Consider the following 15935-nt stretch of genomic DNA (forward strand, 5'->3'; position numbering starts at 1 on the left):
GATTTGAGACATCAAGGTGACTGGTGGATGAGGATATCATATAGGGTTGGATGTGGAATTTTGATCAAATAATTTCCCATTTTTCAACCCTAGGGGTTCTCTTTATAATGGTGTGTTGACTTTAGGTGTATGGTCTCTCCCATGTGGTAAGCATTTCTCTACTCTGATTTAAGGAGCTAGCAACTAGCTTTCTTCCGCCCCTGCTTTCTTGTTTTCAACCGCCCTCTCAGACTTCCCTCACCTCACCATTTTGCTCCAATCGGCATCATGGGCAACACATGCACTATCTCTCACCCTGTCGTCGCTTCCACTAGCCTCCAGGACATCACCGCACCACCTCCTGCGCCTCAACGCCAGGACGTCCAGCCTGCGACAAACACCAGCCCCAACGGCAACGTCGTCGCTTCCACCACACCTCCTCCTCCTGCTCACGACCTGACAGAGATGTTCCGGGGCCTTGGGCAACACCTACCGGAGATCTATCGCCAGGTGAATTGCGGCCTGTAGATCTAAATGTGGCGTGGTAGATTTAAGGTTGTCTATCGTCTGATTATAATTCCAACTGGGGCCGCAGGTGCGACGCGGGACGCAATTCGATCCTGATGTGCTTAAAACCATTCTAAACGTCGTGGACAAGGCGAGTGGAGGCATGCCTTGGCCAGTGAACCTGGCCATCCAAGCTACACTCTTTCTCGCGGACAGCGCGCTACAAGCACACGACAACGCCACCGCTGCAGAATCATTGCCTTCCACAGTTAATGAGGTGAGACAGAAACTAGAAAGGCTGCAGGGCTTGGGATTGCCCGATGCGCAGCAAGACGAAGTGAAGCAGATCACGGCGACACTTATCGGTGCTTCGGCCGTTGTGGACGACATCAAGGCAAGAGCATCCAGGTTAGTTCTCTAATTTACCAATAATTTGTTTGCGCGCTCGATCGTTTGATTTAAAATTCCTTCAAAGTTGATGGTCAACGAGGGGGTGTACATATGGGTGCCCCAGCTCAAGATCGTCTTTCTTCTGAGGCTCACGATAGATCTACGCGGGGTCCTTTTGTTTTATACGACTATGGACCCCGCCCTAACACTGGGAGAGCCGGAGCGTGAGAACCCTTGTCGGAATCGTCCATGGGCTGAGGCTTCGGGGCTTGAAGGACCCTGTTTAGTGAGCACTGGGGCCCATTACCATGTTCAGTCTACGCCCTGGAGCATGGCAGCTCGTTCACGTTCCTCCATTTCCCCTCCCCGATCTCAAACTTACACACTTTCCCTTCCCATGTGAAGTCCACAACATTTCCTCCCCTTTCAATCACCCACATAGTGTTTTTCTTCTGCGCACGACGGTGTTCATTCCAGCACCTCGACTTTCTAAGTGGGTGTCTGCCATCATCGCCAATACGAGTAACTTGACCCGTCTATGACGGATTGGAGACCCACTGGGTCTGAAGTTGCAATCGTAGATTGCCTTTCATAAAACTCAAGGTTTCATTTATAAATCTCAAACTTTGAGGAATTTCAAAAAATTTGCGAAAAACATATACATGCATACCAACATGCTTGCGTGCACGCGCGCGCACACACACTCACATATACATACATCTCTCTCTCTCTCTCTCTCTATACACACACACACACACACACACACACACACATATTCTCTCTCTCTCTCTCTCTCTCTCTCTCTCTCTCTCTCTCCTATCTGTCCCGCCTCTCTCTCTCTCTCCCCCTCTCCCCCCCCTTCTCTCTCTCTCTCTCTATATATATATACTCTCTCTCTCTCCTCCCCCTCTCTCTATGGCCGCCTCCTCTCTCTACTGGCTCGTGTCAGACTGTTGTGTATTGTTAGACTGGAGCTGTGTCAAACTGTGGCAACTGGAGTAGTTGTGCGTGTGTTAGCGATCATGGCAGCACGTGGTGGCGACCCTCGTACACGTGGCAACTCGGTGCATGTGTGTGTCGCTTCCCCTCACCAATGCACGTAAGCCACGTTGCAATGTGCATCTCGACGCCCGCACTCCATCGAGATGCGCACCATGTCTATTCATGACATGGCTTCACGCGTCCTCGCCACATGTGATGACCGCGTGGTAGTGCTGCACATCTGCACCGAGACTCGGCCCTCCTTCCCTCGCGATGCCACATGGCATCATGTTCTGACTTTATCAGGTCTGGACGGAATAGTCTGAGCCACAGCCACCGTGAATGCATTAGCCTGTGTGGCATGTGCCCTCATAGGTCGCATTAACCCCCCCTCAGACTGCGGTGCCCACATGCCCTATGCCTGCCACGTGTCCTCTGCCCATTTTAGACTACTGAGAGACGGCCGTGATCTCACCACCTCATTTGCCACTGATAACAGGAGTGCCTCTGTTTCCTCTGCGCTCTGCCCTCATGGTGCCATGTGGTGCTCACCTCTCCCCAAAGCTCCCTTCTCCCTCCTCGAAGCTCTCTCTTCCTCCCCCAAACCTCCAGAATGCCTCCACCGGACCTCCACGAACCTCCCTTCTCTCACGTATGGGATTAGTCCCCATAAGGAATATAAGAGATGTGTAATGAATTACTGATTGAATCTAAAGACATAGCCATGCAAGAGGTACTAGGGCCATATATATATGCGGATGATAAGCCAGGACAAATCAATTGCATATTGAAGGCGATGGACTTTGTCAGAGTCGTCACTCCATATGAAGGTGACAAAAACTTCCAAGGCTTTCCTTTAAAATACAGTCGAGCTGATTTTTTGGCTAAGCACTATTCATTATGGTGATCATAGAATAGACTTAACAATCATGCCCACCAGATGAACACGATGATCGCTAGGCTCTAAAAATCATAGTCTTTGCATATCCAAGGCGATGACCTACAAGCTACAATTCAAAACTATTGCAACATATACAATTTTTCACTTCACAACTGGACCCCATGGACGATTCAGTCGAATCAACCTTGATTCCGGCATTTTTATCCTGAGCCAGCAAAGCGAGGGTAGGATGAACAATAAGATGACTGTCGTACTGCAGATGCACGAATGGAACCTTCAAGCCAAGGGTTCACGTGCTTAGGAGTTGGTGACTAAAGGGCTCAACTCTTGCAGTCTAAACAAGGCTAGAAAATCTATTAAAGGTCATGCTAGAAAATCGGCTCCCTTTGCAAATTTGTTTGTGCCTCTTATGGACCTAATGGAGGATGATGAGGATAGGCCACTTGAAGTGGTACAGATAAATACTTAAACTGATTTCTAGCATTTCATGGAATATTAGAGGAGCTTGTTCCTCTTGGAAGCGTCATTTGGTGCTTCAGATTCTTCATAGGCATCAACCAGATATATTTTGCCTTCAAGAGCTTCAATCTGGTAATCAAGATTTGATAGACTTGCAGGTTTTAGGATATCAGCTTTTCTCTAATTGCATGTTTAGAAGGCGTGGTGGCACTGCAATTCTTATTCAGCCACAAATTCATGCTAACGTTCTGTTTGAGGTGGCATATGGCTCCTATCTCGCTATTGAGGCCTCCATAAAAGGCAATGTGGTTGTCATTCTTTCAGTTTATGCCCCTAATCACTTCGATGAATGCGCAACACTATGCAATGTTTGTTTTGGTAAGCATGCTGTGCTTTTTGGTGATTGGATATGACTCAAGATGCCTCTAATCGTTCACATTTGACAGCTGAGATCTTGCAAGTGGAGCAAGCAGCTAGGATTAAATTCTCCCAAAGCATAGGGTTGGTTGATTGGTGCCATCTTCGCAAAGTTAGTCACCTTCAACATTTTACGCGGCACAATCATCATCTTGACAATTCCTGGAGGGTTGCTAGACTCGACCACGTCTATGTTACTTATCATGTGTGGTGGTTGGATCCCAAGATGAGAGGTGAAATTCTGCTTGGGTCTTGCGCTTAAGATCATCTTCCTTTGTAGTTAAATTTCAAATGCTCCTCATAGGGTTAGTAACATAAAGGTCTGCCACCTTTCAAGATGAACACATCCTTTTTTGGTAGATCTTTCTTTGATGGAGATATAGCTCGGGCATGGAGCAAGGCAAGAGGTCCTTCTTGGCACAATGGACTGCTTGTTTAGAGTGTGTAAGGATCACGGCCGCTGGTTAGCTCGCACACAAAGGAAAGAAGCTTTTGTGTTGCACTAGGTGCGTGGTTCCGTCCTGCTTGCTTTATAAGAGGCTCCAAGGGATCCGCATCTTCCTCCTCTCTTGGCAACACTGGAATTGCATATTCGCAGGGCGTAACACTCTAAGCTTGCAGCAGCAAAAGTGCAAGCAGGGCACAGATGGATGGACAATGGAGATCGCCCTTCAAAGTTCTTTTTTAAACAGTGTAAAGGACAAAAGGAGTAGAGAAAATATTGCTGCTATTCTAGATGAAAAAGGTGAAGAAGTCACTAGTGAAGAGATGATTGCGGCTGTCTTCCGTAGACATCTCTCGAACATTGTTGGCACTCCACCTGCTATGGTTGGCGATTATTATAATCATGTTCACACCTTCTTATCGCCGATGCATCGTATAATTTCTCAACCTGAAGCGCTTCAACTGCAAAGACCTTTCTCTTGCTCAGTGCATTCTATGGCTCGTGAGAGAGTGACTGGGCCTGATGGAGTTCCCATTGAATTCTATCAACATTTTTGGTGTGTTTGTGGTTCAGATCTTATGGCCTTTCTTAATGCTTGATGTCTTCACGGTCAGCTACCAGAGTTTGTCAATACGGGATTGATTAAACTGATCCCAAAAGGAACCAACAAGCTTTCTCCAGGAGGTTGGCGATCGTTGACTATGCTTAAAGGAGCCCATAAAATTCTAGCCAAGGCTATGGCTCTACGCGTCAAGTTTCTTCTTGCATCGTGGTTACACCCAAAGCAATATGGGTTTTTGGCGGGGAGGAATATTCATGGTGCCATTTTGAATTACTGCATTCGATTGATTGTACTGGCACGCAGAACAAAAAGTTCCTTCTCTTAAATCTGGATATGGAAAAGGCCTATGACAGAGTTTCGTCGCGGTTCATCCTTAAGGTGCCTCGTAAGTTGGGATCAGGCACGGGATTTTGTAGACTTGTTTCTACACTTTTTGCGACTGCCTCTGCGATTGTATCTGTGAATGGGTATACTTACAACAAGTTTGCGCTTCAATGATGCTCTGGTGACTGGACTACTACTGCACCAACTGTGTCCTTATGAGTCGCTCTTCCATACGTGTCTATCCCTTCCAAATGGTTCGCATTTTGCCGCTCAATTCCTTGCAGATGATAATGCAAACCTGCTTGTTGCAGAGAAGGATAATGTTGATGCATTAATGCAACTATATGATGATTTCACCATTGACTCAGATTCAAAGATCAATAAGTGCAAGTCTATGCTAATGTGTTTGGATTGGGGCGCCTGTCTTGATTGGCTGATGCAGTATGGTTTTTCAGTTGTCTCTCAGGGTTCAGTTTGCCGATACCTTGGATGCCCAATCGGGTTTGGAATCACAATGCAACAAAGACTAGATTGGAGTCTTACTAAAATTCGAGCCAAACAAGTGGAGAAGTAAGCTTCTTTTCACTCTAGGTAGGATTGTCGCACTCAAGCATTTTTTCTCTCCACTGCCTGTTTATGCGTCATCAATTTTTTCGTTCTCAGAAAAGGGACTTGCTAAAGTTGATACTAGATACACTTGCTAAAGATTTCTTATGGTAGAGCGGATGGGACCCAATTCCATGGGATTATGTAACTGCTCCTAAAGAGCAGCGAGGGGTTGGTGTGCTTTCTTATAAAGCTCAGTGAGATAAGTTGTGTTGTAAATGGCTACTTAAGGTACACTTTAGCAACTGTGGGCTATTATTGCAAGAGGATTAATCGAGCAGCAAGGTGTTCTTCGGATTTCAAGAGGATTTGCAGGTTGGCAGGTGTGTCGATTTCGATCGACTCCAAGAGAAGCTTATTTTCTTCAAGCCACACTATCAAGGGTGAGAGCAGATTGGCCTACTAGTAGTGTTGTGGTTCGCAGCCTAGACCTTCGAGGTTGGGGGAATAGTAAAGGGAAACAACTCCATAGGCTTTCTCTCCAGGATTTTGTGCCTCAATTGGAGTCTGGTATTTCTTCTCATACTCACCTTTAGTGGAGACGTTGGGCACCCATAAATAGTGTATTTGTTTGGAGGAGACGTATCATTAAGGAGTGGAAAGCTACACATTCGCCCAAATGTAAATTTTTCTTATGGAGGTTGGTGACTTGTAAGGTGTCCACTAAGGACAGGCTTAATAGGTGGCAACGTATCTCTCCAGTCTGCTCTCTTTGCAAGATAGCTATGGAATCCCACTATCACCTCTTTTGGAGTTGTGTGGTGGTGAGGAGACTTTGGTGGGCGATTTAGAGATGGCTTCATCGAGCACAATTGTTTGTTTGTCTTTGCTGGTAGTTGGCTTTGCTGGGAGATCATGGCAATCTCAATCCAAGCTTGATTCGTGTTTGGGATATTGTATGCATAGTGACTCTTCAGTTCATATGGAAAATCCACAATTCTCTGATCTTCAAAGGAGTGCCACTTCAAGATGATATGACTACTAATCTCATGTTTGAGGTTTTGGCAGTGTTGGGGTTTTATAATGCTAGATGGCCTGAAGTGCTTATAGCATTTCGAGCACTTCACGCATCTCTTTAATTGAATTTTCCCTTTTTTTGTTTAATTTAATTAATTTTCACAATAAAAATCCTTCAATTAATTAATTTGTTTGCGTGCTCGATCAAGCACTATTTGTCTCCCCATCCAGATCCTCTGGAAGACCAGATCATTTCGATACTTTCAAATATTAGTCAAAGTGACTGCTCGGACCAGCTGCCAAATGTAGTAGAGCTTTTCATTCAACCCCCCAAAATCCCCTAGCAAGGCCATTTTCCACCTTGACGTGATGTGGATCTAATTATCTCTCAAGCTGTTGTTGACCTCCTTCCAAATTTCTCTAGTGTAGAAGCAATCCCATAACAGATGCATATGTGTCTCCCTGAAAGCATTGCAAAAGGGGCACACTGAGTCCACGTTTGGTTTCCACTTGACTAGCCTTTCTCTGACAGGAAGCTTCCCTATAAGAACCCTCCAAAGCATAAAGTTGAGTTTGAAGGATGGGGTTGCTCTCCATACCCTTCTCAGCCTGGCTGCCCACATATTGACCCCATCCAATGGTGCATGGAACTTCCATTTCCCTTTGGCGATTCACATCATCCCTCAGATCCTTTAAAAGCTTATCTTTGAGAGTGGTTTCCCCGACTTCCAGATGAAACCTCTTAGTCCCTCATCATGAAGATAAAAGTGACTTGTGGGCCAGTTGTCTTTCAACCTGCTCAATACTGTCTCCACCAGCATACCCTCATCATTTGACATTAAAATTTTACACTATGACAGCAACCTCATCCCATTTATTCCCCCCTGGATCACATATTTGTCTAAAGATTTTGAGTCCCTTCTGAACACCCTGGCAGCAACTCGAGGGGTGGCTCCTTGCTCTTGGGGGGCCATTGTCAAATGCCCAATCTGTAAGCCATAAGGATCTGCCCAGTGAAGCATCACCATGCAGGGCTCTTAGCCCTCCCTAAGAGCAATCTTTGGCCTTCACCTTCCACACCTTTACTAGTCTAGCTAGTAATTCAGACTTAGTGATCTTTGTATTAAACTCAGAGAGTAGAACATCCTAATAGGGCTCACTGATGCCCTTGGGTGCATTTAGACATCAAAGGTTCCTAGCAATTCTAGCCCATGGTTGGGAACTTTCAATCTGCAACATCCATTTTGAGTAGAGATTCACATTTTTTTCTAACATGCTGGTCAATCCAATCCCACCAATCACCCTTGGGGTCGTGACAACTGTTGGAGGTGCAAATCTCTCATGGACAAAGGGGATAAGAAGAAGGAGAAAGGGTTGAATTATCCCACATACAAAGGTGTGTGGAAGATGAAGGGACATAAATAGTCCAAGTTGCCCCTCCTATCTTCAATTCCCCCAAGCTTGCCTTTTGTGGAGGTTGGAGGGCTGGCTAGGCAAGGGTGCCTTATGGCAGGGGTGGGGACCTGCCATACACACATGCCAGAGCCTCCGTAGTGGCCATGAAGGTTGTGCACTTCCGTGAGGTGCTAGCGGTCTTGGCGGGGGGCACGCTAGGCACATGCTCTTGGATTCTAACATGGTATCAGAGCCCGGGTCTGATCCCCGGCCACCTCTCTCCATGATCGATTGGAGGGGGGTGTTGGAGGTGCAAATCTCTCATGGACAAAGGGGATAAGAAGAAGGAGAAAGGGTTGAATTATCCCCCATACAAAGGTGTGTGGAAGATGAAGGGACATAAATAGTCCAAGTTGCCCCTCCTATCTTCAATTCCCCCAAGCTTGCCTTTTGTGGAGGTTGGAGGGCTGGCTAGGCAAGGGTGCCTTATGGCAGGGCTGGGGACCTGCCATACACACATGCCAGAGCCTCCGTAGTGGCCATGAAGGTTGTGCACTTCCATGAGGTGCTAGCGGTCTTGGCGGGGGGCACGCTAGGCACATGCTCTTGGATTCTAACAACAACCTCCTAATTTATAGCATGCCATCTGCCCTCCCAAATAAAGTTAGAAGTGCACCTGTCTAGTTTCCTCATATTCACCTTAGAGAAAGGTAAATTTGACATCACATAGACCAACAAAGACTCAAGCATGTGCTTTTCCACTGTGATTCTTCCTGGGTCTTGCCCCTCCATATTTCTATCTTGCCCTTTATCTTGGGAAATGACTCTTGCACTATGTGTATGTGTGTTTTTGCATGTGCACATGTGTATTATCTCACGCCCATGATCCAGCTCAATGGGATTGCACACACTAGCATGGAATAATATCCTCTCTTTTAGTATCACATGCAAGTACATTATGTGCACACATCACACACCTGCACACGCAATGATGCTACATATGGGCATTGGTAGCTTTATAGAATAGAGCCCATTATTAGGATATAAGTGTTATAAGTGTGTGCACATTGAATCAAAAACTTTTTTGCTTGTGTGTACTTCAAACATGTGCAAGCCCAGGAACTAGACTGTGAAAAGAGAGATATACTACCAACAAAACTAATATATTTTCATCCAACAACATGTGGACACAATACAAAAGAGAGGCTCGGAGTTCTAGGGGAGTTCCACCAAACTACTATGGACCTCTAGCCTTACCAAAATGTCGTACTACTATCACCTACACCTCTAAATCCATGGGCCTCTGTGCTCTCTGATGAGCATATGTAGACTCTCCATTCTAGATCCATGAACCTTGCTACCCTGGAAGATAGCCAAGGGTATAGGCCTCAACGAGCTCTTAGTTTGCAGGTAATGATCACTTTCTTGGGACTGGTGGAAGTCCAATCTGGTTGGTGTTGTTCTAATGCAATCAGCTCAAAGGTTGGTCCTTGAGTGAATGAGAATATGGGGTCAAAGGCCCTCCTTTTATAAGGCATGGTAGCCCTTAAAAACTACTGACCAGCAAGGGAAAATTGACTCCCTTAGCCGACTTTTTCTCCTGCCCCATGACTTATGGGTCTCAAAAAACTAGGGCACAGTGGCCCTTACTTCCATGGCTCCAACTAGCCCAACCAACCTATCTTATAGCTGACCTTGTTGTTGACAACCCTACCATCTTCTACACCTCTTCTTGCCATTTTACAAGCCTGATGTAGGCCATGTATCTGCCCTCATACATGTCCAATGCAAGACCTGGGCATGTCTCAGCCTTTTACAAAGCCATTTTGCTCTCGATCCACTATTGAGGAGCACACATTGTGGATCCTAATCACTAGAGCCTTGGCAATTACCTTGTAGGAAGTGTTGACCATGGTTATAGACCACCAGTCACCAACTTTCATTTGGTCTGGGCGCTTTGGAAAGAGCTTCATGAACCCAATGTTAACATCCTTTCACAAGGAGCCGATTGTCATTGTTGCATTGGCCATGTCAATCAAGTCTTGGGCCATTACGTTGCAAAAAGCCTTGAAGAATTTTGCATTGAGCCCATCTGGCTTGGGAGATTTGTCCTATCACATAGCATTCAATGCGTTCTCTAATTCATCCTTAGTCTAAGGGTAATCCAACTTGGACCTGGCATATTCGGAGACTCTGGCAACCACACCCTCCAACATTGCCGCCAGACTCTCAGTCCATTCGGCATCTTGCACTGCATGTTCACCTACCACATTATTAAGCTCCCGTCGAAACACCTCAGCGATGTGCCAATATTCCGTTGACTAAGTTTCCTGTGGCATCCTCAATCATGTCAATGTTCTCTCTCTGATGCTTCCTCCATATCGGTTGGAAGAATGCCTTGGAGGGAACGACCAACCATGTCTATCTACTTTGGATTCTTGCCAGCTCTGCTTCCTCCAGCTCCTGCTCTTGGAGGGCTAGTTTCATTTTGACTAGAGTGTAGTTAGATACAGGTCCTGAGGGGAACTAATTAGTGCCAAATGAAGGGACTGTCTTACTGCCATTACCTCTTCCCTTGGCCCTTTCCATCTAACTCTATGTTGTCGGTCCTAGTCCCTTGCTGACACCAGTACTTTTCTGATGGTACCTTTGACAGGGTGCACTTAGATCTATAATACAGTGGTGCCAGACCCTCTGAATCATCATACAAAACTTGGTAGACTTTAAAAACCATTTCTTGAATTTAAATGGGATATCTTTGGATCTCCCACCACTTAGTGGGGTGCTAAAACTCCATGTCATCGGAACATGGTCCAAAATACAGGGCCCAGCTAGGCATTCGCCATGCATTGGACCCTTCATCCACCACAACTTCTTCAGTACTGCAGAACCTATCCAACGGCCCAGCATGAAAATCACCACCTTTCCTTCGGTTGTTCCAAGTGAATACTTGGCAACCTTTTGGGTCCAGCTCTACCAGGGCTTGATTCATGTAAGCTTCCAGTCATTGCAAGAGAGCGCACCACTACTAGTAGGCTCGATGTATTTTGGGGAGTGGACAAGATATGATGGCAAGCTGATAGGGTGATGTCTTATTTGCTGCTCTGACTATCTTCTTATAAGATGATGTGCTATCTATTCACATGGTTAAGTGTGATATGATGATAAGATGTCTTATTTGCTGCTGTGACTATCTTCTAATAAGATGATGCGTTATGAGAGGAAAAAAAAACTTGCACAGTTTCTAATTTTCACCTAATCACTCCTACGCCTTTTGGTATTAACTATTTGTTTGTTTGGCTCCCATCTTGTCTTGTTCGAATTAAGGTACAACAAAACAAAAAATTAATCAAATTAAGGTATGGCTTAAGGTTGTGAGAGGCTATCGTAGCCCTCTCCTTCTCCTCTCCACATTACAGCCTTCTCTCCCACACCCTCTCTTCTCCCTCTCCTAGCATAGCCTATATCCCACTCCCTCTCCTCTCCCACCATTCACCTTTCCTCCCTCTCCTCCTTCCTCACTCTACCTTCGTCAGCCCCTCTACTTAAACACCTCCAGCCGCTTCTAGAAAATTCTCCTCCCAATGGCTTTTGGGGAGTTCTCTAAAACTCGTTACTTTTTATCATTCGTGCCTTAGGTTAATATTCTGCTTAGCCCATCGCTTAGGTGAATCCCCCCCTCCCTCTCGAACTAATTAATAAATCGGGCCAAATTTACTAACTGGGGGGCCCTATTTGTAAATGAGTAAGTAATGGGTATATAATGGGTCTTCTTAATTGTAAATTTTGTAACTTCTAATCGAGAGCTCCAATGAGCATGACACTAGCACCAACATTTTTTAACTTTGCATAGAAAAATGCCATGATGAAAGATCAATCCAATCCAAAAGTGGAACATGCACATTAATCATTAATCAAACATTGATTAGAGTCATGATAATCAAGCATAAAACATTTGCAAGTTAGGATAAGCCAAAAGGGGTTGTGATTAATGTGTAATATTGTCCCCATCAAAATTGGAGCACCAGCCTCTTAGCCCTCCCCTGCCTTGCCAAATCAGAGCTCCTCCTTGCCTGCTCCTCCCCTCGCCTTGCCTCCCTTCCTCTTTGTGCTCCCTACCGTCTCCTTCCCTTATCCTCCCCTGACCCCTCGCTTTCTCCTCCCATTCCCCTACGCTGGCCCTCTCCCTTCCCCTGCCCTTCCTCCTGCCTCAGGTCGCCCCACATAATGAACATAAAGCTCCATACTCAAATATCCTCCTCAAAATATTTTCGATTGACTAGAATTCATGACATTAGAAAGATCCGTCCACAAGTTTGCGATAACAAGAATTGCATGCACTAGTAGCAGTACATCTATTCTGAGGCAGAAGTCCCCAAATGCCCTGGCCATCGCTCACCATTGTTCGATAGCCACACCCTCTTCCAACACAAATACTACATCTCTTGGTTCCACTCTCTTGGTTCCACTGTAAATCTCAATGTCCATTTCCAAGTGACCAATCACTGAAGCCATCTCCATGCAACTTTTGTAGAAAGAAGAAACATTTGAAATTGTAACAGCCTTACCTAGCAAAATGGGCTTCAAGTTAGTCTCATTAACTGGACGGCCTCCATGGTGCTGCCCTCCATCAAAGTACCTAGAACAGTGGGAGAATTTCACATTTCATATCACTGAATCGTGTCCCTGCGAGAACCATCTTGAGGTCACCTAGAGCTTCAAAAGCAACTAGAAACTCATCGTAGCACAACTTGACACAACAAAAAGCAAAGATAATCAAGCATGGTCATTGCTGTTGTCTCATGCAAAAGCTATTGATCGTTCGATCATCTTTATCCATCGCATTGTATAATGCCTTGAGGAACGAATCCTTCCAGCTTAGCAAACATTCTACACTGGTCAGTACGACAGAAGCTCACTTCTGAGAGCTTGGAGGTTGTAGCTGAGAGTTAGCAACAGAGGGAGAGTGGTAAAGGGGAAGGTTGAGATGGGGGAGGAGGAGGACAGGTTGAGAGGAAGGTTGACACCAGGTGGAGGAAGCGATATTTTAGGGAAAGGAAAAGCGATGTGGCAAAGGACAAGGGGTTGATTAATTTTTTATGGTAGGTAGCCTAGGGAGAAGTTTGGGTTTCTTGAGCTTTGGTTGAGAGCCACGTGTCATAAGAGTAAACCATTGATATAGATTGAAAGATTTTGAAGCTTTTTAGCTTTTCATAATTTTGCTTTACATAATTTAGGACGAAATAAGAAATTTTGTTGAGTATCACAAACGTCCTTTCAATGGCCGACACAAGAAATCGATTTGATTCCTGCTTCTCCCCTCGGCTTCTCTCTGTGTACTACACGTCTTCATGTATTGAATGGAGTTGGCGCTTGTTTAGACGTCTTGTGTGCTTCTTCAGCATTGGGTCCTGAGCCTTAGACCATGATCCAGGCGCTTGATTATAGTTCAGCTGCAATACCAAACTTGATTTCTGAGAAGTTGGAAGGTTCGAATAACGGGGGTATGTCTTTTCGCTGAGCGTCTTGGTCTGAGCACATTTCTGAGCATGGCCTATATTGTGATTTTGTAGACAATTTTATCATAACATCACACACCATTTAGTCATAAAACTACCCCAAGAAGATACTATATACATTTCTACCCCACAAAGACGCCGCTAACATCAGACACCCTTTAGTCATAAAACTACCCCACAAAGATGCTATATACATTTAATTACATTTCTTTCCAATAGTATTTAGGGCTTATAAGATCCCTTTATTCACAAAACTACTTTTTATGTCTACTTCATTTCAACACCCTCCACCTATATCATCCATAATTCATACTATCATGATAGATAGTGATTTATCGATGAAATGATTGCAAGTCACATGGTGAAGAATTTAGGGTGCAAATTTGCATCCATCTATGCCGAAACATTTATTAGTTGCATCAAGGAGATACTTTAAGATTCAATTCACCATGATGATCATTTGTACACCTCTCATAGTTTTGACATGCAAACCTTAAGTAAGATATGACATAATTGTCACATCTCTAGCAAATAGTTTTATGAAACCAACATGCTCAAAATTGAATATGTGATATTGAGATTAATATTCATGGGTACTCACATGATGTACTAATAGTTCTTCAATATGATTACTACATCTCTAGCAAATGAAATAGGTGCAAGAGACCACAAAAGTTATGCATGTTCAAATCTAGGGCATCACAAGCAAAATGAATTGCTTGAAGGGAAAAACTCATGTCAAATCACTAGACTTAATCTTCTTTACTAATGTCATCCACATAGATATTGCGATGATGCCTTCTCTCTTTGATGGGGGCATTGAATGCAATGTCATTACACATCATCTCAGCCATAGCACCTGCATAAGAAGGCAAAAAGCTAAAATAGATCAATCAATATCAATGCCTCATTGATAAAAATATTCTCCAACAAATAGGTTTAAAAAGATAAAACAAAAGAGTAACATAGTTACTAGTCATCTGGAAGATTAATAACCATTTCCACATCTTCAGAATCATTTAGAGTCCCATAGTTGCTTGACACATTTCCCTTTCCTTTCTGTCCATCCAAAAATGGTTGCAATATAGAATAGCAAATGTCAGGATCATTCTCAATAGATAAGCATGCTCTCCCAGAATGCACGCATGCTTTTTGCATAGAACCAGTCCCAGCACCTAAGTCCACCATGTCCAGAAATTGGACACAACAACTCCAAGAAGTACAACATCATGCATGGAGCCTTCTCCAATGCACCTCTCCATGGAATACTCTCTCCATGTTTTATAGTCTACTCACTTGTTGGTAAATAATGATGAAACAAACTACTTCCAAAAGCAATGCCCAATTTGGTACCAACCATGGAAGCATTTTTTGGATTACAAACACAAGACATACCAGCCCGATGAAGAAGGCATAAAACCACAACATCCACCTAAAGAAAAGAAAAGAATTAAACTTATGCTTAGTACAAGCCATTTCATTATACAAGAGCATAAATTCTTTCAACAGGTCATTGTAAGACAATTGTCTCACCTTATGATCAATACCACCAACTTTGATTGTACAATATGCATCCAAGTATTGCATGTACTTTTGACATGCAAACTCCAATCTGCTGATCCTAGCATAACGCTCAACCAAATGAAGAACGTGAGGGGCACACATAACTAGGATCCAGCCAGAATCTGAAACAATTGTGGCCGCTACTAGCAAGGAGTAGCGTACATGGTCCTATGTTAATAAATTCCAAGATGGAGATGTGGAATCCTCTACTCCAGGAGCTTCTAGCTGTGTAGGTAGATCAAGAATGACAAAATCTGTAGCCCAAGCAACACTCTTACCATTTCTTGTTTTTCTTTCACTTCCAAGACCCAAAAAGTATTCCTTCATGTCTATATAGGCTTGTGTGAAGTTTGAGACAAACAATTGCTTCCCAAACTCGACATAATCATAGCACCAAACCTTGCAATGTGAAGCATCACATGTGCCACTCTGATTCAAAGTTAGAGAGGCCAATGGAATGTACAAAAAGCAGATAGACCTATCTTTCCATTTACATCCTTTCAAAATGGGTGTAGACTGTAGTACCTGCACATCTGTATCCACACCACATATGTAAAGACACAAAGTGATAACAACATATGTTACACAAACAAATAACAGCTTGAAAAAAGACACCGAGGGCTTACCATTATTAGTACCAGGATTTTTTGGTGGCCTACCACCCTTCTTTAGTTCCATACTTGAATCCTTGTCCTTTTTAGTCATCTTCTCAAGTGTTTTTTGAATCTCAATGACTGCATCATCCTCCTGGACTGAATTTGAGCTTGATGAACCCATCTCTTCCTTTTTATACTATGTGTACAGCTCTACCTCCTCCTCGATGCAACATCCTTTTTTCATATCGAGCCACCACGGGCAGATCATTCTCTCCCACTCAGAGAGCACTTGCTTCCCTTCTTTTTCTATCATGTTTGGAGAGTACATACAGAA

At 44.2% G+C, this 15935-nt stretch overlaps 2 pseudogenes across 1 annotated transcript in view; one reads left to right on the forward strand and one right to left on the reverse strand.

Moving 5' to 3' along the window:
* Positions 1–267: 267 nt before the first annotated feature.
* The window catches only part of LOC147882023 (uncharacterized), a 45023-nt pseudogene continuing 29355 nt past the window's right edge, over positions 268–15935 (forward strand). Inside the window, exons 1-2 of the transcript XR_015543939.1 lie at positions 268–489; positions 575–894. The product of XR_015543939.1 is annotated as an uncharacterized LOC147882023 (transcript). The remainder of the gene's footprint in view (positions 490–574; positions 895–15935) is intronic.
* Positions 14415–15929, reverse strand: LOC147882024 (uncharacterized; annotated as a pseudogene).

Source organism: Dipteris shenzhenensis, chromosome 30 (genome assembly GCF_047967505.1).
Source record: "Dipteris shenzhenensis isolate YYH24624 ecotype China chromosome 30, Dip_SZ_1.0, whole genome shotgun sequence".
NCBI lineage: Eukaryota > Viridiplantae > Streptophyta > Polypodiopsida > Gleicheniales > Dipteridaceae > Dipteris > Dipteris shenzhenensis.